This window comes from Anser anser (genome assembly GCF_964211835.1).
Source record: "Anser anser genome assembly, chromosome: 13".
In the NCBI taxonomy this organism is placed as follows: Eukaryota; Metazoa; Chordata; class Aves; order Anseriformes; family Anatidae; genus Anser; species Anser anser.
This window is the reverse complement of record NC_139734.1, coordinates 15,211,633-15,232,911: the sequence shown is the minus strand read 5'-3', so window position 1 is coordinate 15,232,911 and position 21,279 is coordinate 15,211,633. Positions and strand designations below refer to the sequence as shown.

The following is a 21,279-nucleotide window of genomic DNA, read 5'->3' as shown; positions in this document are numbered from 1 at the left end:
GGGGGATCTGGGGTTCATGAGGAGCCCCTCTTCAGGCAGCTGTGTCTCTGGGGTGATGTGGTGTAAGGGGCAGGACTTCGGTAACAGTGTATGCATTTTTTTTTTCTTGAAACAAAGGCTTACCTCGCATAAGCAGTGCTGTGTTTGCCCTGTTGCTTTGTGGGACCCCTGCTCCAGCAGATGGCTGTGCTCTGTCTTCTGGCAATGTGGTGGTGGTTTGGCAAGCATTTTTCTTGTGTTCTCTTGATTTTATACTTGTGAACCTTTCTACTGTCTTTTTATTTTTTATTTTTTGTTAACGATCTTAGCCTTTTGTTCTCAATCTGTTTTCAGGCTAAATTGTTTTATGTGCCACGACTGGAGTTTCTCAGAGCACTGCAGAATGCCATTATTTTCTTGACTGCCTCAGCTGAGATAAAGAGCAAAATCTTGGACCGCAGCCCCTGCCACACCTGGAGTGAAGGTTCCCTCCCTGATGGGGCAGGCAAGTGGAGCTGTCTTGCAAAGCAAGGGTCTGCTGCCCAGGTAGCCCAGATCCCATAGATGATCTTGGGAAAAATGAGAATTATGGACCAAGCAGATTCAGGAGAATTAAAAAACCCTAATGAACATCCAAATAGCTTTGTAATATGGTGTTGCCATAGAAACATAGTTTCTACAGCACCTTGTAATCAGAGTTGTGCCAATACTCTATCGTACTTCACCCGGTTGTGAGCTGTTGTAAACAGCTGAGAGCCCTTGGCTTGGAGTATCACGGGGATTTTCCATTGAAGTTAGCAATGATGAAACCCAGCTGGCCTGAAGTTAGCATCCAGCACGGGGAAGCGCTGCATGCTTGTGCTCCGCAGTGCTGGTGCTGGCAAGGGCTGAGCCCCCAGGTGTCCACGGGACTGCTCTGGGCAAGGAGCACGGCTCCTCTGTCTTCAGCATCAGCACGGGCTGCTGACCAGCCAAACGCAGTTCCTCTGTCTGTTGCTCAGGCTGCGGGCGTTAACACCTGTGCAAATAAATCTGGGCGTCTTCTGTGTCCATATGCACCCAGGGAGAGATGCGCCCTTTTGTTTTACTTACAAAGTGTGCCGAAAGGTGTTGTTTTCCCCACACCCTTGCTATGTTTCTTGCTTCCCTTCAGGCTCTGGGTGAGCAATCGATGAAGGAAGCAGCATGCAGACCCTTGACAAAAGGGAATGAAAGCGTTTTGCGAACTGCGCTCCATGTGCAATATTCCGACTCCCAGAATAAACCGTGAAGCAGCCCGATCAGGGTAGGCAGGGAGTACAACCCTGACTCCAAACATCCAGGAAAAATAAGGGGTGGTGGTGGTGATGAAGCTGCCTGTTGAGTGTTGAGATCTGTGCTGTGTGGAGGGGCTCGGGGCACTGCAGGAGCAGTGCTGCAGGGAGCCGAACCCCCCGGGGTCTCTCTCTTAACGAAAAACAAAACAACCTCCCCACATACCCCTGTGCTACAGGGACTTAATTAAGCAACAGCATGTGGTTCTTGTGCTTCTTGATGATAACGGAGTGCCAGATGATAGGGTGTAGCGGAGCTTTTCTTATGTAAGTACCAGTATTGTGCTGTGAAAATGAGACAGGCATTAAAAAAAGTCCTCCCGATTAATATTGGAAGTTGAGTGCTCTGGGTTCTTATGTATGAAATTAAACGTTGTACGTCTGATGTAGAATGCTTGCAAGACAGGTAATTAATAACATTAGAAACTAATTAACTGGAAGTCCCGTGTACCTGATGCTGACTACGTGAGCGGACTTGATGTGCAAATCGCTCTGGAAGTTGTGGAGAGGTCTGGGGTGTTTTCTTCTCTTTTGGGCACCTCTTCCTTGGCTGATGTGGGAACAGCCCCAAGCAGGGTCTTGGTGTCATTCTTGCATCTTCAGGTTCGACCCTCGCCAGCCTCACTTGGAAACACGCAGACGAACAAATGAGCAATGAGTAAGTGCTTCCACGTTTTCCCTTCCCAGTGACGAGAATCCTGTGGGAACTGAAAACAAAACCTGAGAGGGGGATGCACGGAGCTCGGACTTGTTCCGTGCTAATGCCATGGCGCCTGCCTCTGTGCGTGCTCCCCTGTGCCTGAAGCTCACTCGGTGACGTCTGCTGGCGCAGCAGTGCCCAGCAGAGCTGTGTCCTGTGTGTAATTAGCAGCGAGGCCTCCCCTGGTGCTGGCTGCAGGCGCTGTGTGCTGCTCAGCCGGCCGTCCTGGCCAGCTCTTGGGCCCCTCTCTCTGCACAGCCCTGGCTCCGCGGTCACGTCACGGATTTCTTTCACTTTTCCTGTGTTCCTGCCTTGATCCAGCAGTAGCAGCGTGAGGGTGAACATGGATGCTCAGAGACAAGGGGTCCAGCGACGCCTTGTCCTCTGGTCTTACAGCACCCTGGGCTCCCCGTGAACTGTTTCTGGAAAGCTATTGCCTTGTCTCTCCATTGGGTTCGTTGGATAACTAGCACATTTTGGGGGGAGAATGAAGAAAAGTGGGAAAAATTTAACATCTCTCTGGCCTGGCTGACCTGTGTCCCTGGCCCCTTCTAGCTGGCAGCACGGTGCCAGCCCCAGACACGGGTCCTGCAGGTGATGGGGAGGTGCAGGAGGGGGCAGCGTGCCCAGGCTGTAGCTGTGGGACTCGGGGCACCCTGCGGTGGGGGCAGCTGCACTGTCCCTGCTGTCCCTGGCTGCAGGTCCTGCGTCTGGAGCATCTTTGTTCCCTTCTAATCTGTGCACGTGGAAACCATGACATAAAAGGGCTAGGGACCTCCAGCCAGCTAGGGCGTGGGTGAATGCTAAAGGAGAAAAAAGTTTGAGTTACATGTCCGCTTGCCTGGTTTGGGGTGTTCTCCCTCTATGTGAGGGTGTAGCAGGCATACCACCAGTGTGAAATGGCTGCTTAAAAGAGCTGAGAGTGAGTGAGACCCTTTGGTGCTTCTTGGTTGCCCTCCTGACAGGTAATAAACAGGGCTCTCCGCTTCATTATTACTAAATCAAAACTCTATTGATTCCTTGTGTGAAAATCCAATGTGACATAAAATGTTTTATTTATGCTTTTAATCAGGCCTCACTGTACAAACGCTGTGGCTTTTTCTTGTTGTTGTTTTTAATAAATGAAATTCCTTGCCAAGCCCCAGGCTCTGAAACCAGCCCAGCTCTCCCTGGCGTCTCCCCGTCAGCGGGAGGCTCGGCTGTGCTGCATCGCTCCCGGCGGACTTCGGGAGCTGTGGTGGGCTGCCTCCAGCCCTGCGCGGTGCCGAGCAGGATGTAGCCCTGCAGGCGGGCGGCGGGACCAGCAGCGGGCCAAAAGTGCTGTAGCTGACGGGCAGTAAGAGGGGAAGCGGCCCCCACGCTGGCTCGGAGCCTGCGGCTGACCTGCGGCAGGGGTTGCTGCGCGGGGCGCTGGGGATGGAGGCGTTGTGTGCAGCGTGGCACTTAGCTTGTCAGCACAGCATTAATTGTAGTTGTTTAATGTGGTGATTAGTGTTGTTTGTTCAGATGTCTAATGCAGCAATTAGCCTCGGCAGGGTGTTCAGTGATAGGTTACAAGTGCTTTCTTCCTGCCAAGAAGTACTCTGCATCTCCAGCCGCCCCGCTCCCCGTGCTTCTGGGCGCTGTAGCACCCCTGGCACTTGGTCTCGCAGACGTGACAGGCGTGTGGCTATGTTTGTGCAAGGCTTGTTGTCCTGCCAGGGGAGGAATGCTGCTGGGTGCTGTTCGGTGAGAACCAAAGTTGTTGCTGGTGCTGCCTGCAGCTCAGCTCTGTCGTCCTTCTGGCAGTGCCCCATGTGGCTTTACCTGTGCTGGCACTTCCAATGCTCTGATGGTCAAACCTCAGCCTCTTAGCAGGAGTGAATTCTGACCCAGAGAAGTGGCCCATGGATAAAACTGTGAAGTGCCAGATACCCGTAGGTGCTGCAAAACCATCCCCGATGCGTTGTCTTTGATCGTGCCCCTTGATTAAGCCCCTGGGAGAGGAGATGAAATGCATCCCCTGGTGCTGGAAGAGAAAGCTATTGATTTTTCTTCTACTGGGTGAGATCACTTTCTGGGTTTTGATGGACAACAAGTTGAAGTGTAGCATAATCCCTGAGCCGTGGGGGTCTGGCTCTCTCAGGGACCAGCGCCATCATATTCCCAAAGCTGTCAGCGCTGCCAGGCTGCTCGCGTTGCTTAATAGCGCTGCCCTGCTTCGGCAAGGGGGACACGAGGGGAAGGCATTGCAGCAGCGACTTTATAATAGATTGTTTAATTAGCAGAACGCTTAAATGCGAACGGCAGATTAAAAGGCTGGGGCCGAGAAGTGTTGCGGCTCTCAGGAGAGGGGAAAGCATATGAGATTTACGCAAATGGGCTGCAGAGTGCTAGCAGCTTGCTCCGGCAGTTTGCTGTCCCTCCATCGGAGGCTCGGGAGGAGAGGCCGTGGGGCTGGCGCTGCATGCATGTGACACTGGCCTGTCCCAGCCGGTGGGGTCTAAAGGACCCCTGAACGTCCTCAGGGGGTTCTGGAGAAGAAGGAACCAAATTTGCTTCTAAACCAGGTGAAATGCTCCGATGGGAACAATTTCCTTTGGTTCTCCGTCATTTGAAAAGAATGGATCCTTTGGGCTAAGTTACTTCTCAGACTTCCCAATTTTTACCGGGAAGGCAAGCCCACTTTTTCCTTTTTTTCCAAAGTAAAACTGGAAGGAGAATAAAGATAGCTGCCGGCAGCGAGCGCGTGTGATGGGAAAGCAAAAAGTAAAGGTGCAGAGAAGAAGCTGCAGCAGATGTGGGCCAGGCCTCGTAGAGCTTCAGGCAGCCCCCTCTGTGACACGCTGGGCCACCGGCTCTGCAGGCGCCTAACCAGGGAAAGGGTTGCGGCCTCCTCGCCTCCCAAAAAGCCTCTCCTTGAGGAGGGCAAAGCAATTCTGGTGTGCGCAAAGCTAGCGGGGAAGACGCCGGTGCTGAGAAACGCTGTCTGTTGACTGGGTGTTTACAGAGCAAGAGCAACTGCATGTTGGTTGCTTCTTCCTACCCGGAGGCTGGGAACTTCAAAGCGCATTATACGAGTGCTGCGCGTCCCCGCCAGGAGGGTGGCTGCTGGAAGGAGCCTCCTCCCACCCCCTCTCTGGCAGCCCTTCAGGCAAGAGCGAGCTGGCTGTAGAAGAAGCACTAATTCAGCCCTCAGGGCAGCAGTGCTATGGCCAATAACAACAGCTTGGCTGGACATGGTTGAGTGGGAATGCTAAAGCGCAAGAGAACAAGGGAGAATGTTGCACTGAAGATGTGTTTGCGCTGTGGAGTTAGGCTGTGTCTAACTGGGGGGGGGGGAATCACGTTGCCTCCCATTGCTGCACGTGCACCTGCACGTGGGGACCTTCCACCCACCCGTCGGTGTGTCCTGGGTTGCTGAGGAGGCACCGTGCTGCGGGACACCTGAGCAGCAGCCTGAGCCTGCAGGTGAGCTGTCAGCCCCGAAGGCCGGGATCTGTGCGGGGCAGCTAAGTGTGGGACCTAAGAACCAAGAGCAACAGGCATCCCAGGGAGGAGTGCTGCAGTGAAACCGTGTCTGCTGCGATTCCCGGTGCGCTGCGATAAGCTCTCTTGATTTCTTTGTGAATTATTTAAAATGCAGGAATTGCAAACGGAAGCCTGACTGTTTTTGTTGTGTGCACAAGCTAGATTAGAGCAGGAAGCTTCATTACAATAGGCTTAGATGTCTTCAAAGGCTTGGATGCATTTTCCCCTTCATTGATAAGCAATATTGATTTCAGCAGTGGTTGCCTGCTGTGCTTGGCCGCAGGATTGTGGTACTCCTTTAGACCCAGAGTTGTGCATTAGCACAGAATAGTGCACTTGCTGTCGAGCAAACGAGTTTGTTGCCTGCAGACTGCTAATTCGCTTTCAGAAAATACTTAAAGGTGAGATTTGTATTCCTGTGTGCCAGGTGAGACCATCTGAGCAGCTCACAGTGTTGCTGCCCCTCGCGCTAGCTGCCAGAGTGCTGCTCAGCTCAGAGCAAAGCAGCTTAACTCAGACCTACTCTGTTCCTGTAGAAAGCCCTCTCCAGTGAAAGCCAGTGTCTACCAGTGGTATCTGCTGAAAAAGGTGCTCTAGGTAATGAGCTGCTTCAAATATGTCCTTCTTTCTAAAGCACAGCATTTTGTCACGTATCGTGATGCTGCAGGAAAAAAAAAAAAAGCACTTTCCTCCTAATTAACTAATTGAAGGAATGTGTTATTTGTAAAAATGGGTCAGGTACCCACCTATAGCAAGGTGCCAGTGACAGAGAAGAATATGAAGATTTTAAAGGGGTTACAGGAGAGGGTGGAAGGAAGCACTTCCCTGACCCATGCTGGCTCTTGATGTGATTCAGGCAGCAGCTGGCGGTGCTGAGCAGTGGCTATAAACATTGCCATTATGCTGATTTACGTGTAAAGATTTATCCTAATCAACTGCTCCTTGTCTGGTGCATCAGTGATACTGTCCCAGATTTTGAGATACAGCCTGACAGCATGTGAAGGCTGGGGTCTGTGTGCACTGGAGATGAGAGATGTCTCCCGTGTTTCATGCACGTTGCCTCTATTTTTCCCGATTGCTCTTCTGATTTATTTTTTGTTCAGAAGCAAAATAACAAGAAAAAAGTTATTTAAAAAAAAAAAAAAGATGGAGTTTCTTTGCTATACAGTATGCTTCTCCACCCTTTGGTTGTGACCCAGAAGTTGACCAGAAAAATACAACCAAAGTAAAGTATACCCACTTGTGCGCATCTGGATCTGGAGTGTTTGCCACAATGTAGACGGCTGCTTGGGAGTTTTCCCCCTGTTCAGAATTGAGATCTACCCCGTGCTGCGACTTCAGGGGCATGTCAGAGGTGCCTGAGGATCATCTGTTAATGGGCTTGGCCAAATTGATATTCAGCCTCTTAATTAAGTTCTTGGACAATTCTCAAAGAGATTTGAGTTGGGTGAGCATTTAAGCTCAAGCTGCATCACAGTTTGCACGACTGACGATGTGTGTGATACTCCATGAAGCAGCAACCATGACTCGAGCTCACGTAGCAGCTTCTGCCCATGAACTATGTTTGACTGAAACATTAAAATCCCAGGATTGAGGCAGCAGCAACTTCTTTTCTTTTCAACTTTTTTTCTTGGGTTGTGAACTTTGTGGTTGCATTTGGGTCACATTGAAGTTTTGGCTATTTTCTTATTATTTGCTTCCAGAATGACTAAGACTTAAATGTTTTTTGACTGAAAACTCAGATGCCAAAAGCTGAAGCTATAGGAATATAAAACGTTGTGAGGTGTTTCATATAGTCATATGAACGTCAGTGCTGATTCCCTGGAGGCTTGATTTTCTTTTCCTTTACACTCGCTTAAATCCAAATTAATCCAAGTTCAGCTGCTCCAAGCTGGCACGAGACCAGCCCCGACATGGGCTATTTCAGCACCGAGCGGGTTCTCACGTTTGCAGAGGGGTCTTGAAAAGGCCATGCTCTTGGATGCTCTCATCTGAGTGTTGTTCAGCCTCTGCATCCTGGTTTCTTTGGCATCAGTCTTGCCCTTTTGCCACTCAGACATCCAGTTGTAGAGTTCCATCGCTTTTTTCTGCTTAGTTAAAAATTGACCTCACCCATGCATGAACTGCAATGAAGAGCACAGGCACTTCAGGCTGGGGTCTCTAAATCTTACTTTCATATTGTCCCTGGATTTTCTCAGTGTTCTGGGTTTATTCTTGCACTCTTGTAACTTAGCTATGTTTGCCGCAACTGAGAACTCTTCCTTCTCTCTTTGGTTGGTTTGCTCTCTGGAGTAGAGTTGTTTTCCCCATTGAGTGAATATATATATTTTTTCTGCTAGTAAGCCTCGGTGAGAGGTGGTGATTAAATAAAACTATTGTTATTATAAGGGAAAAGTTGACAGGCAACACTGAACATGATGACAGAGGAGTTCTATGGCAGGTGTTTTGCACCTGGAATACACTAAATCAAAAGAAATAATTAAGAGCAGTTGTCATTTAAAGGTGAACTAGCTGAAGCCAAGAAATACTGGAGTCCTTGCAGCCCGTTTGCTGCTGTACAGGGAAGCTTGGAGAACGGAGATCCATCCTCTGCAGGTATAGGTCAGGTCACAGGGAGCTGGGGGCCAATAACTCGTTACAGCTTTACATTTAGAGAGCTTTGTATCCCGCTTTTGGCTGGTGTGTTCTGAGGCTGATGCTTCAAAGTCCACTTTATCTTTTATTCACAAATGCTGATGTGTTTAAATGAATGGTGCAGTGCAGTTGCTATAAATAAGCGAGTGTCAATACAAGGCTTTAGCACATGAAAGGCTCATTGATGGGAGCCGGCACTGATAATGGCTCTGCAGGTTCCTTCAGAAGTCTGCAGGACATGGGGGAAGAATCATTTTTTGAGATCTGTTGCAATAACTTTTTGATCTTGGTGGTGGTACTTGCTCTGTGCAGGATGGGAAATAGGAAAATAATGGAGAAACCGTTTATTCTTGCAAAAAGATGGGGGATGGGGCAGGACCGGTGTAGGTGGCTGTTATAAACTGTTATTTTATTGAAACATTTTTCTGTCTTAACCTCTCTCCTGCGTCTGCAGGAACCCTTAGCTGCAGATCCTAATCAGTCCTTTCAGTTACCTGCGTGGCATCCTGCATCTGCAGTCCCTTCTCTTGTTTTATTTGCAAAAGTAAAATCTCAGCAAGCTGTTCTGTCCCCGTGACCGCATCTCTTGCCTGTGGCTCTTGAGGAGATACGTATGAGACGCCTTGTACCAGAAGATAAATGTTCTAATAATGGATGCTGTGCGTTAGTTTAATAAAAGCAGTACAGTCTTCTGCCTGAACATGGCCCTGCTGAGCCCTTCCGGAGCGCAGGGGAAACCTGTGAGGTCTGGAAGGAGAGCGAAGGATCGCGTTGACTTTGGAGGACTGCTGCAGACGGCATCCCACTGGAAGATGCTTTTGGTGGGAGATCTCTGCTATACCCTGGTGGTTCTTCCAGGTCTCATTTGAGGGTGGCTATAGCCAAACATCGCTGCAGCCTTCCTTGGATCTGCCCACTGCAGCCAGGCTCTGACGACTGGCTCGAACCCTGCGTGGGCACGTGGCATTGAGGTGGCCTTTGCGCAGCCCTGTGCCTTGGGAAAGGGAGGTTTGGGCAAGGGAAAGGAGCAACGCGTGGCACGTGGACCAATTGCACAACATGCTGTGGCCTAAGCTAGGGGCCAGCTTCCAACCCGGCCTCCTTTGGGGGTTGTTTATTTGGATATAAGGTTGTAGTGAGCAGGTCAGCGAGCCCCACTGAATGGCACAATGTGCTCGGGAAGGGATTTCTCCTTCAGAGACAGTATTCCAGGTTTCTGTTGGGTTTCATCCATCCCCGGGCTGGCTGCTGGTCTGTCCCAGCACCTGCACCAAAGTCTGCTTAGATAAAGGAACAAAGAGCTAGTGCAAGGCATTGGCTTTAATTTGAAGGCTGTTTACTTTGGGGACGGTCAGTCTCCTCCTACGTGCAGCATCAGTTGACGAGGATGTGTTTTGTTTTCACTTCTGTCACCAGGCCAGACAGAAGGGTTGGCTCTGGTGGTGCTCAAGCACTCCAACTGGGATGCGGGGGATCTCGTACTGTGGCATTTCCAAGGACATTTTCCTCCCTAAAAACGCTGTTGGCATAGAGATGGATTTTCTTAGCGAGGAGACTGATCCCTTCCCCAGGCCAGGTTGTGTTCCCAGTTATGTCAAAGCAATCTGTTGGCTTCAAATTGAGGAGAAATTGACTCGTTTTTGGCCCTTGGGTATGTGTAAGGCACCTCTCACCGCTGTGCATCGGTGCTGTCCCAGAGCAACCTGGCTTGCCTTGCTCCGGTCCCCACGCTGCTTTCTCTGCAGTGGCCGTTCTTCGCCCAGGCTCATGCCGGGCTGCTGCTGCGCATCGCGCCTCACTGCTGCTCTCGCTTGTTTTTCCCCTGGATTTTATTTTTAATGCCACTGGGGCTATGATGATGGCTGTTTTCTTTCCCCCTGCTGTAATAATTGGTACTTCAGAAGAACCGAAATAGACAGCCCTGCCTTCCTGCTGGATTGCTTAATGCATTTTAATTTAATTAATTAAATTGTCCATTTTGATTGCGTCACCAGCAAGGCACAGGAAGTCAGGACCCGCAGCCGAGCGGGCTGGCACGGCTCGCAGCACGCAGCCTTTTAGTGTTTCAGAAAGGCTTTTGTTAGAGGTATGGATTGCTATTTTTCCCCTCTGTAGTGGCTCCATTAAGTCTGTCGCTCTGTGGCGAGGGAGGGTCAAGTGTTCCCATTCTGCACACGAACGCGCACGTTGGGGTTCGTGCTACGCGGTGTCCTTTTTTCCAGACTCTCGAATGGAAAGCGATCCTGCAGCAGTGGTCTGCTCGGCTTTCAGAATATGACATTTGAGCTCAGCGTCCCCTGTGCTGCATTGCTGAGTTTTGCGGTCACGCCAACCCTGTGCTTAACCCCGTGCACCCTGTCCCACTGCTGCGCCCCCGCTGCGGGTACCAGGAGGTAGCTCTGCTGCTGTGTTGGTGTTGCTCACCTTACCTCCCGGCCCAACTATCCCACCTGAATCACTGGATGTTTGGTATCATGTCCGAAAAGTGCTCCCGGTGTAAGCCCCGGAGGTCTGGAAACCTGAACTGTGGTTAACACTTTAGAAAAGCGTCAGTTCAGGCTATCCGTTCAAGTATTCATGGCTGGAGATTTTAGAAATGCTGCCTGTACTGGGGAAAACAGATGGACAAACAAACAACAAAAAAAAAAACACCCTTTTGCTGATTTGCTCTTCCATCATTTGGCTAGAAACGAGCTGGTTGCAGTATGAAATGTTACAGCAAGCAATGTCATGACAGTTCATCCATCAAAATCCTTGTCCCGTTAATAGCTACAGCTGTTTTCTTGCTGATGATGCCACACAGGAGAGGATGGCCAGTTGCCCTGGGATCAGTTAGGCAACCATCACCCTCCCAGGTTGGAAGAGCAGCACTGGGGCAGGAGGAGACAATGTGGGCCAGTAACCTGACCTGTGCTAAGCTGAGGATCAGATGTGAGGCTTGCTGGCTTCAGCGCAGCAAAGATGTCTCGGAAAAGCCAGCGAAGCTGAGTGGAGGCCGAGGAGAACTGTTGCTCTTCTCTGCCAAGCAGCTTGCGGAGGTGCTCTACAACAGCGCTGCTGAGGGGTGTTTTTCCCCTTTTCGTGGCGCCAGTGAGGTTGAGCCGTCAGCAAGGCTGCTGCTTGCCAGCTAAGTGGGGGAAAAAAAACAGCTGCTGATTTACCTGCCTGCAGCACAGGGAAGGGCGAGACTGAGAGACCCTGGGATGTGTTTTGCTGGTGCCGCGCTTGTGCGGGAGGGCAGGACTGTGGTCAGGAGAGCTTCCTGGGTCTCCCCTACGCTTGGGGAGGGGAGGGACAGAGCATCCCGGTCCCTTGGAGGGTGAATTGTGGCAAGGAGAGTGGTGCCTATGTAGCAGATGGCTGGCTTAGCTTATTAAAGCTTCGAGATAAAGGATCCAACTCCAATTTAACTTTAAAATGGGATTCTCAAGAACAGTTGGGGCTGGGCTTATCAAGTGATGCCGCATAATTCGCTGCTGATTTTTATCACATCATTTAAGCAAAACAAAACAAAAAGCTATCAAAGGGTCAGCCCGGGAGAGTCAGGTGCTGACAGCAACCTTCTCCTTCACTCACTCTCTTCCACACCAGACGTGCTAGCAACGTGCATCCCGCGGGCAGCGCGGGCTCCCAGGGTCTCGTAGGGCCCAGCAGAGCTGGGGGCGAAGCCTGGCCAGGCCGACCCCTGCCTTTGGGAGTGCACAGGGCTTCTGCCTGCCTTCGGGAGTCCTGCTCGGAACAAAGGACCGAGTAAAAGTCCCTTTCTTGTGAAGGCGTGCTCTGGGGGGTGTGGGTTGTTTGGCTGGCCGTGCCTCCTGGGAGCTGGGCTGGATTTTGGCACACGAGGCCGTGCTGGGCTCCCTGCCCGTCGCCGCAGGGCAAAGGCCGTTTGCAGAGACCCTCGCAGGGCACCCTCCGAAATAGAGCAGCGCTGATAGCCACTGCAGGTGGCTTGCGAAAGCCTTGGGTAGGTATTCAAGCCTTTTTTTTGCAGGTCCTGAGTGTAGCCTGTCTCTCGACCGGGTGTTTCTGGTGCTTCGCAGCAGCACGAGCTGCGCCGGGGCTCGTTGCATCCTCGGACGTGGGGATGGGACCCGAACGGCCAGCCCTGTGCTGAGGCTGGGCTGCGGCAGGTGGCTCAGGGATTTTCTGGTAATGCTGATGGAGAGAAATGCGAGGAGGTTCATTCATTTGCTCTATTAGACAAGGAGAGACTTGAAAATGACAGTATGCTTAATGTCAGCCTTACATCCTGCAGAGCAGCGGGCTGGGATTTTGCAGTGTTGTCCGGAGGAGTATAAAATATAGCTGGCATCAGCACGTGATGGCAAAAACCTGGCCCTTCCCACTGGCCATCTGCCGCTTCTCGCAGGGCCTGTAACTGGTGAAGACTTCTTGCAGGGAAGCTTCATAAAAGCTGCATCTTGTTGGGTTGCTTTTAGGGCCCTTGATACTTCAGCAGTTAGCACTTCTCCTCAGACCCACTGACGTTTAGATCGTGTTTTTCCTCCAGTGAAATGGCTTTCAGAGTGAATAATTCTTCAGTCCCCGGCTTGGCAATGGGTTATCTGAAGCATTCCCAAAGTGGTTCACAGTAATTGTTTGTTTTTCTTAAGCTCTGCTTATCCTTGGGAAATCCACGTGGAAAGTCGTTTTGTAACAAAGCCCGTGTGTTGTGCTGGTGCTGCCGCTTGTTTTCGGAGGTGAGGAGTGAGAGAGGGGAACGGAGGAAGTGCTGGAGCGCTTTATTAAGTGTTTGTTCCGACTGCTTCAGTAGATGTTAATTCAGATTCACCACGATTTCACCTCAAAAAATTAACGGACTCTGCTTGAGGTGTTAAAAATAAAATGCCTAATTCTGACAGCATCTGGCAAAAAGCCCTCGTTTTGTAAGTAAAGGCAGACTGACTCTGCTGCCGTAGCTGAGGTGAGTCGTGGAGGTGACAGGTTTCTGTCGGAGCCGAACGTACTACCTGTTCGTGTCTCTGTCAAGTCCCCCATGCTAAGGCCACGGGTAACATCGTCTTGTACGAGGAAGGTCTAAAGAGATGGGTCAGGTCAGCATTCGGAGCTCTGGGTAACAGCATGAGACTCGAATGTGGAAACCAATGCTTGATGATGTACAGAGAGCCGCGTGTTACCAGCACCGTCAGGTTGTGTAGCCGTCACGCTGTTTCTGTTTGGATTTTAAGGCCTTAGTGTGTCCGTGTCATGGATGGGCTGGAGGTGGGAAGTTCTCCTGGTGTCCCTGTTGTGCTGAGGTTTCTCTTCCGATCTCATTAGCACCGTGCTGCGGGGCAGTGGCAACAGCGTGGGCAAGGCCTGCGCTTCGCACAGCTTTTTGTTCTCACTGCAGTCTGTCTGAAGACGAAGGGCCTTGGGCTGAAGGCGTCTGGCTCTGTGAACCCGTGGAGTCGTTGCTGCACGTGAAGGAAACCTCTGCTGGGGAGCCTGCTTCGATATTTATGAAACTTTGTTTTCATAAACTGCTGGTTGTTCAGTAGGGCATAAAACAGCCAGTATGAGATAGTTATTTGCTCTACAAAATCATTTTGCTCCCTAGCTCCAATTTTACACAGCACTTGCTGCATTTCATTTAGTTCTCTAAGAAATGTGACACAGTAGATTAACTATTGATAGCAAAATATGGTGCTTCCTGTACAACTGTCACTTCCCTTCCTCCATCCTCTCCGTTTTAACCCCAGATGATCCAGCAGTGGCAAACCCTGTTGCTCTTGCAAGGAAACGGGTTCTGAAATGTCTCAGAGGAATTTTGCTGGGATGTTTTAGGCACTTCTGCTGTTTCTGAAGTCTTCTCCAAGCTAGCATCTGACCTCCTGAAGCGTTTAATGTGTGTGAAGCGTTCTGTTTGGACTAGATGACGGCATCCCTCTTGGTGACTAGTCAGCACCTAGCACCTTCAGCACAGGGAAATATTGCCGTCGTCAACATAAATTGCCATCTATGAAGTCAATAATGCATAATTAATGGCATGGCAAATAATTTATTGTGCAACCAATTGGGAAATACTTAAATAAAGGTGAATAGGTTGAGGAGAAACCAACTGTTTTTGCACACAGCATGTCCCCTCTTGCCCTGAGCACACAGAGGAGCTCGAGGAGCTCCCCTCGTGCTCAGCTCCGTGCGAGGGCGATGCGGAGCGGGGAGGCTGCGGGGCACCACGCCGTCCTATCGCCCGTAGGACCGTGCCGCGGGGTGCCAGCATCCTGCAGCAGGCTTCGAGCTTGTCTTCAAATTACCCACAAAGGGGACTAACGTGGTGTGATCAGTGCACTGGTACCTTCCTACGGACACACACAATCTGTTAAAGAGCTCTTTCATCTAGCGGAGGTTTTGTAGCAAGGCTACAGACATTTCTGCGGTGAGTGCCTGGTGCACGAGACGGGGAGGAAGGCAGCGAGCAAGCAGGTACAGAGTATTTGCAGCCAACGTGCAGTGAGCCCGTCCCTTTTCCATCTCATTCGAGGTTCAGAAGAAATGTTGATGCAAAATCACGGCTGCTAGGGTGCTCCCGACTTCCCCTCAGGATTTCCTTTGAGCACTTTGAAATAGATAAAAACTCAAAGGCTCCAGGGCAGCAAGAGGAGGGAGCTGGGGCGGGCGGTGTTTGCAGAGTGTGATTCAGCGGATGCTCAGAGGTGGCACAGAGTCTTCTGGGTAGCAAGGAAGGGTGAGCTTGTGAGCACAGGGAGAAAGAGCTATGAACGCTGTGTTATGTAAAGGGCAAAAATAGCATGCTCATTGTCAGGCTGGCGTGCGTAGGAAGCTGCCAGGATGCAGCAGGTAATGGCAGGAGCATCGCAGCCCTGCGAGTGAAAGGCAAGTCGGGGTTTGCTGCAGCTCAGGCTGTTTTTCAGACCAGGCTTGTTAGGGGTTGGTAGCAAAGAGGGCTGATCTTGAGGGACAGTGACATGGCGATAAAACTGCCTGCTCACACAGCCCGTCTGCTTCTCCAGGTGAATCTTCATTCTCCGGTGCTCTTCATTTCTAAGGGAACACCAAAGTTTTGCTTCTTTTTGTATCAGTCCTGTGGAAGCCTCAAAACTGCAGCAATTGGGAAGGTGTGCTTTCACCCCCGTGCCTTCCCTGCTGTTTCCAGTGAGAGCAGCGTAACCCAGGTGCAGGAAACGTATCAGTGCAGGCAAGGTGCCTACGTTGTCTCAGTGGAGGATTTGATAGGTAAAACATGTTCTGAAGAGTGATGCAAAATAAATCAAGAAATGAGCCAGGTTTTCAAATGCTGCCAAACTGAATAAAAAATAAATAAATGAATGGAATGAAATAAAAAGGGTAAAATCTCTTTACTTTGTAAGTTAAGCAAAAGCAGTAGCAATTACTGAGAAGCAAGCGATTTTGGTGTCCTTCCAGTGCTCTTTTCAGGGGGATTGAACAATGCTTTTAGAAGAGGATGTGTGCACAATGGATGTGTGAAACCTGGGGTTGGTAACTCGGTGTTTCTCATGGGAGAAGCATTTCTTGTGCCTTTTGGCATGGTGAGAGGGAGGGCCCAGCCTGCCACTTGAAAGGCTGCCTCTGTGGATGATGGCAGCCCCACGCTGGAGAAGGGAGGTTCCCCAGGGAGCAGGAGGGTTCCCTCTGAAGTTTTGAGGCAAACTGTCTTGACTGCAACTCCATCAGGTCTAGCAGGAGCAACTTTAAAAGATACATTTAGGAAGTCCTGGTGCTGTCTGCCCCAAGCAGAGCTCGGTGGGAAGCCCCCACTTCCTGCTGAGAGTTGTCCCCATCAGTTTGTTTATCACAGGTCCCCTGCTCCAGATTTCAATCCACTGTAATTTAGCAAACATTTATGGTGCAAAGAGGTTGAGAAGCATGGATTTTTATTTTACGGGCATTTTTACATCTGGTCTGCCAATCTCTTCTGTGCTGTGGATCACCATCATCATCGATTTTTAAATGACTCTGGGGAGTGTAATTCCAAGGCCTTGCACAGTTGCTCTGATAGATGTGCCTCTAACACACGAACTTTGTTAGCCTGCTGTCTGCAGCTTGCATTGACACGTGCCAGGGTAGGAGTATTTGAGATCATGCTAGCAAGTGGGGCGTTAGCTGGCCTGGAAAACTTGCAACTACTATGTTTTAAGCAGGAAGATTTAATTTATGTTTTTCAGCGGCTCTCACTTCCTCCTTAGAGGACCAAGTGCTATTTCAGGTCTGCTTTGCTTGACCTTTTAGCTTGGAGAAAGGCAACCTTTATACATGATGCATGAGCATAGTTCTTTGAAACCCGCAAGAAATGGTTTGTTCATTGAACATGCAAACAAATTACTTTCTCTGGCCTTGAATTTAAACTGACATTAAGCTCGGAGAACATCTATATTTAATTATGAATAAGGGCCAGAAAACAATTTGTAACCTTAAAATGGTATAATTAAAAGTGAAGCCCTTCCTATGGAAGGAATTTATCCTAATAAAACCCTTGCTTTTTGTTTTGCTCTTTGCAACAGCAGAGACGTGTTAGGTAGAGCCAAAAATTTTTAGATTGATTTGAAGCTTCAGCTTATCTGCTTTGAGCTTGATTTTCATTTCTGATGTGTTGTGAGCCGCTTCCAATGAAGCAGAAGCAAAGAAAGCTGCTGAGGAGTTTCTCTTTTTCCATCTTCCCCAAAAGGCAGGGTTTATGCTGGTGAAGCAAAGCAGGTTGGGCTGCCTGCAGCCAGCGTCACCTGCTGGGAGCGTGGCTGAAAAGGGATGGTCCCTCCAGGCTTAGCGCTTTAAACCTAAACACTTGGGGTTTCCCAGGGGCTGAGACCTACCCTGTGAGCACATCATGGGAAGGAGAGGTTTTCCTGTTGCAACAGGGAAATTTATGAGTTGCAAAACCTACGGCTGACTGAGGCGGCTTCTCCTCTCTCCCCACATCCAACCCATTTTTTCACATGGAGCCTCTTCCTTCCCCTTTGCCGGAGCATCCCTGCAGCTGGATGCCGCAGTGTTTGAATTCGCTGTGACCACCTGCAAACTCTCCTTGGGGTGCACAAGCAGTGCTCCCCTGCCAGCCGCCCGCCCTGTGCCACGTTATGCAGCAGCTCACCTGGGACAGGTCCCACCTCCTCCAGTTCCTGCTGCAGAGAAATGGTACAGGAGATGCGCTGTGAATGCCGGCCACCAGGTGTTTAATATTCTTTCCATCCTCCTTTTATTAGTGCAAATAATTTCAGTCTGGGATCGGCAGTGACCGAGGGAGGACTGAAGGGCTTTCTGTTATTTTGTGTTTTTGTCCTGTCGGAGGACTTTAAAGGGGATGGAGACCTCTGGAATAAGTATGAGTACGTACTTGGGTAATTAGCAGCCCTGGCTAAATGAAGTTTCTTTGCTCTTTTCGCATTTCTTCTTTTTGTGGCCACATTTTGTGTCCCCCCGTCCAAAAACATTACAATTTCAGGCAAGCCATTGAATTCAGTCTTGGCAGTTTGCCATCTGCTGTCTGAAGTGTCAGCATAAAAAATTATGGATGCAATCTAGTGGTAGCCCTTTGCAAAACTGATTGTAAAAAACTGAACTGTAAAACGCTTTCCTCCTTTCAGAGGGAAGGCCAGGGTTATTGAACACAAGTTATTGTACATTAAAATAGCATTAATCAGCTGGACTAAAAAAAAAATCTCCTGGATTCTTGCAAAATCCACATCAAAGACGAGATTTGTAGCTTTGTCCTTGACTTGGTTTATATTTACCGTGTGTGAGATTTCTTCATTTTCTTTGATTGCTGCAAGCACAGGCTCTTGTCAGAGAAAAACAGTCAGTTTGAAAAGGATTCAGGCTTTTTAAAATTAATTTAGATGACAGTATTCAGTGAATAACTCTAAAATTTTTAATATTCAGATTTTCTTTTAATATTTTTTTCCTCCTACCTTGCCGCGTGCAAAGTTTATGCTTCTGGAGAAACTGATTTTTCAGAGGAAATGAGGAAGGTGCAAGCTCCGTCCAATGCCCGCAGCAAAAGTGGCAGCAGGAGCTCAGAGCCATTTCAGCTCTGTTCCCATGTTGGGTGAATGGTAAAATAAGCTCTGTCTGCCTCCAAAATGGGAACAGCATGCTTCCTACAATGCCAGAGCACTTTTAAGCCTGCCTGCCTTTTGGGTAGGACTTGTGCACGATGCTGTCCTGCTCCTAGGCACTGGATTACACATCTGCCTTCCCAGGCTGTAGGTTTTGTATGCTGGCATGGGCTGCCTGCAGGTAGATCTGGGTCAGCATGGAGTTGGGCTGGGTTAGGCTGGAAGGGGTCTCTGATCATCCCTTTCCAACCCTTTGCAGGGCCAACTTCAAAGTTGAATCGGATAGCCCGAAGAAAATGCAAGGTAGTTTCTGCTTCTTGGGGAAAAGCTGTGCGCAGGCACACAAGCATACCACACTTGGACAAATCATGCACTGACTGCTTAGCCTGCCATCAGAAAAGAAATCACCTAAACTCTTCTGCTTAGAAAGGTCCCTTTCTAAAGTAGTCTGGAAGCACTTTAGGAAAACCAACTTCAGCACATAAGACTTTGTAATCTTTGCAAAGCTTCAGGCAGGAATGAATTTTACAGCAAAAGCGCACTTGGATGAGCGTATGCAAGTCTGCGATGCAAATTGCGCTGGCCCCGAGCTATGACAGCGCTGGAGGTGCAGGGATAGCATGGAAATGGCAGGGCTTCGCTCAGCTGCTAATTCACAGTCCAGAGCCGGAGAGCTATACCTATAAATACAGGGAGCGAGTGCTTTAAGGACCTGTATATCAGCTGGCGTGGCATGGTTAACATTCGCATAGGCAATAAACACCATTTGCTGAAGATTTGTTCAGCAGTTCTCATCATCAAATCCACTTATTTTAAAAAATGTGATTGGTGCCTTGGTAAATACATTGCTGGGGGAATGCATCTTCGTTCTCAAAGCAAGTGGAAGGAATATCAGAGTCGCTGGTGTTTATCATTGCAATCCAGCAGTAAAAATAACATTTGGGGGGAAACATGAGAAACGAGCATTAGTAGAATGCATGTTTATGGTTTAATAGCTTATGATAAAGCAATAATTCAAAATGTAGTTTGTTAATGGCTTTTAACTGTCTTCTCGATCCTGTTTTTGACTGCAAATAGTCAGGCTTACAAAAAGGGTATAGCAGAGGTTTAGTCTACCTCATTAGCAGCTGGAAAGTACTTTAGCTCCCTTTACAATATAGGATTTTTTGCTTACTTGTTCTTCCTCTCTCCTTTGCTTCTGTGCAATCTGTTTTTTTCTTTTTTTTATCTTTTTTTTTTTTTCCCTTAAACTGTATCAGCTTCCATTTGTCTCTGAGCTCTTTGGAAGAAGAGTGCGTTATGGTGCGATGGGCACTTTGGGTGGGAGAAGTGTTGCTTTTTCCCTTTTGCTGTCCTCCTGTGACCACGGTGACTTTAAAAGCAGTTGGCTGTCATCAGACAATCGGCCCTGACTGACTAGTTCAGACTCATTAAAAGCAAGAAGTAATGGAAGAAGAAAGTGTTGTGTCATTGAATTTTCTATTGTCAGTATCTGCTTGATATGACCCTTGGGGAGATGGTAAAATAGTGAATTCCCATCAGAAGCATGTCAGTTGTGATGAATGTAGGATTTGGTGGGGGGGGAAGCGGTTTAAGTTAATTCAGAGATCTTAATAGTTGCTCCTTCTTGTTAGCTGGTAAGAATGCACACCTTGATTGAAGACTTACTGGGCCATTCAGTGCCTGGTAGACATTTGACTGAAATCTTAATTTATTTCTTTTCTAAAGCTTCAAAATGTAGAGAGCTCCCGTTATTTTGATTTCTTTTTTTCAAGGTTGTAACTGAGGCTGTAACGGTTTGGGGTGAAGTATAATAACAATCCTGTAGGATTTTTTTTTTTCCATTTTAAGCCTAGGGGGATTGAAGTAGCACGTGTATGGAAGTGATTTTTATGTTGAAGGTACTGGTAAGTGTTGTAATTAACACAGAGGCAATGGGGAACTGGAGGGTTTCTTTTAATATTTTTTTTTTGTGCTGCTGTCCTTCCAGACTCCCACCTGGGAAAACTGGAATTGTGATGGTCAGTAGCTGCCCTGTTAAGATCCCCTCACCTTCTGAATGTCTACAAAGACCTGTCACCTTTTAAAGGTTGTCCAGTAAATATTTGTTTTTATGCAAACATATGAAGTTCAGTCCGCAGCATTTAAAATAAAAATCATGAGCCAGGCATCAGAGTATCTTAAGTACCATTAAGTTAAGGTTTAAGGCCATCATTTTTTTTCTCATTTGATCCCACAAATCTCTCGTGTGCTTGGAATCCTCTAGAAGCTTACAAAGTCCCATTGATTTCACAAAGCTAAGCATGCGCTTAAGTGCTTTGCAGGATCACAGCCAAACTTGGGTTTTCTTTAGTTGCTTATAGCAAGTGTTTGGGGATCAAGCAAGCGTTTAGGTTTTCAAGCCTTTTCTAGTTATTAGGGAGTAGAAATTGTTTTTTTTTTTAATGGCAGTTCAGATTCTGATATCACATGATTCCAGGAGCTGAGGCTGTCTGGCACGTTATACGACGTAGAGTTAGCAACTCTAAGGAGCTACCTGTTTGTCCTGTATTTTATCTCCTGAAATGTCAGTTCATATATTCTCCTTATTTTTTCTTTTCCTTTTTTTTTTTTTGGTGGGGGTACCCCAAAAACTGAACAAAATCCCGACAAATTCCCAGTAGAACTTCTGTGTACCAAACAAAACAGCCCCCAGCCCACTCCTGCCTGATGCTGCACTGCAGAGGTGGATGGCTCTCGCTGCTCGGACGGGATCTGCTCCCGTTCTGAGGCAGGGCGGTCGGAGCGAACTGCCCCGCGAGTTCCCATCCGGCCGCTGAGGACGAGTGCTGGTCACTGAGGAGCTGTGAAAGCCGTCCCAGACTTGCTGTCTCTAGGAATAATGGGAAGCAGTACGCTCCGTCAGGTTGGAGGAACTCCTCAGCTGTTTAAATGCGTGCTCTAGTATTATAAAACTATGGTTTACAGAGTTCTTTTTATTACAGTTATGTGAGGCTTGATCACATAAAGTTATATGGGCAGCAAACAGACTGGTGCTGAAATGAGGTTCTTATGGCTTTGTTTTGATTTCCACAAGGAAAAAAAAAATGAATTTGAAATGTACCTT

General features: G+C 48.7%; 1 protein-coding gene and 1 long non-coding RNA gene across 2 annotated transcripts in view; one reads left to right on the top strand and one right to left on the bottom strand.

Annotated features, from left to right (window-relative positions):
• The window catches only part of LOC310880730, a 28,110-nt gene extending 7,032 nt beyond the window's left edge, over positions 1-21,078 (bottom strand). The window contains exon 1 of the long non-coding RNA XR_014571869.1: positions 124-21,078. This is a non-coding gene — a long non-coding RNA (uncharacterized lncRNA). The remainder of the gene's footprint in view (positions 1-123) is intronic.
• The window catches only part of HS6ST2 (heparan sulfate 6-O-sulfotransferase 2), a 130,364-nt gene that overhangs the window by 62,470 nt on the left and 46,615 nt on the right, over positions 1-21,279 (top strand). The window lies entirely within an intron of this gene.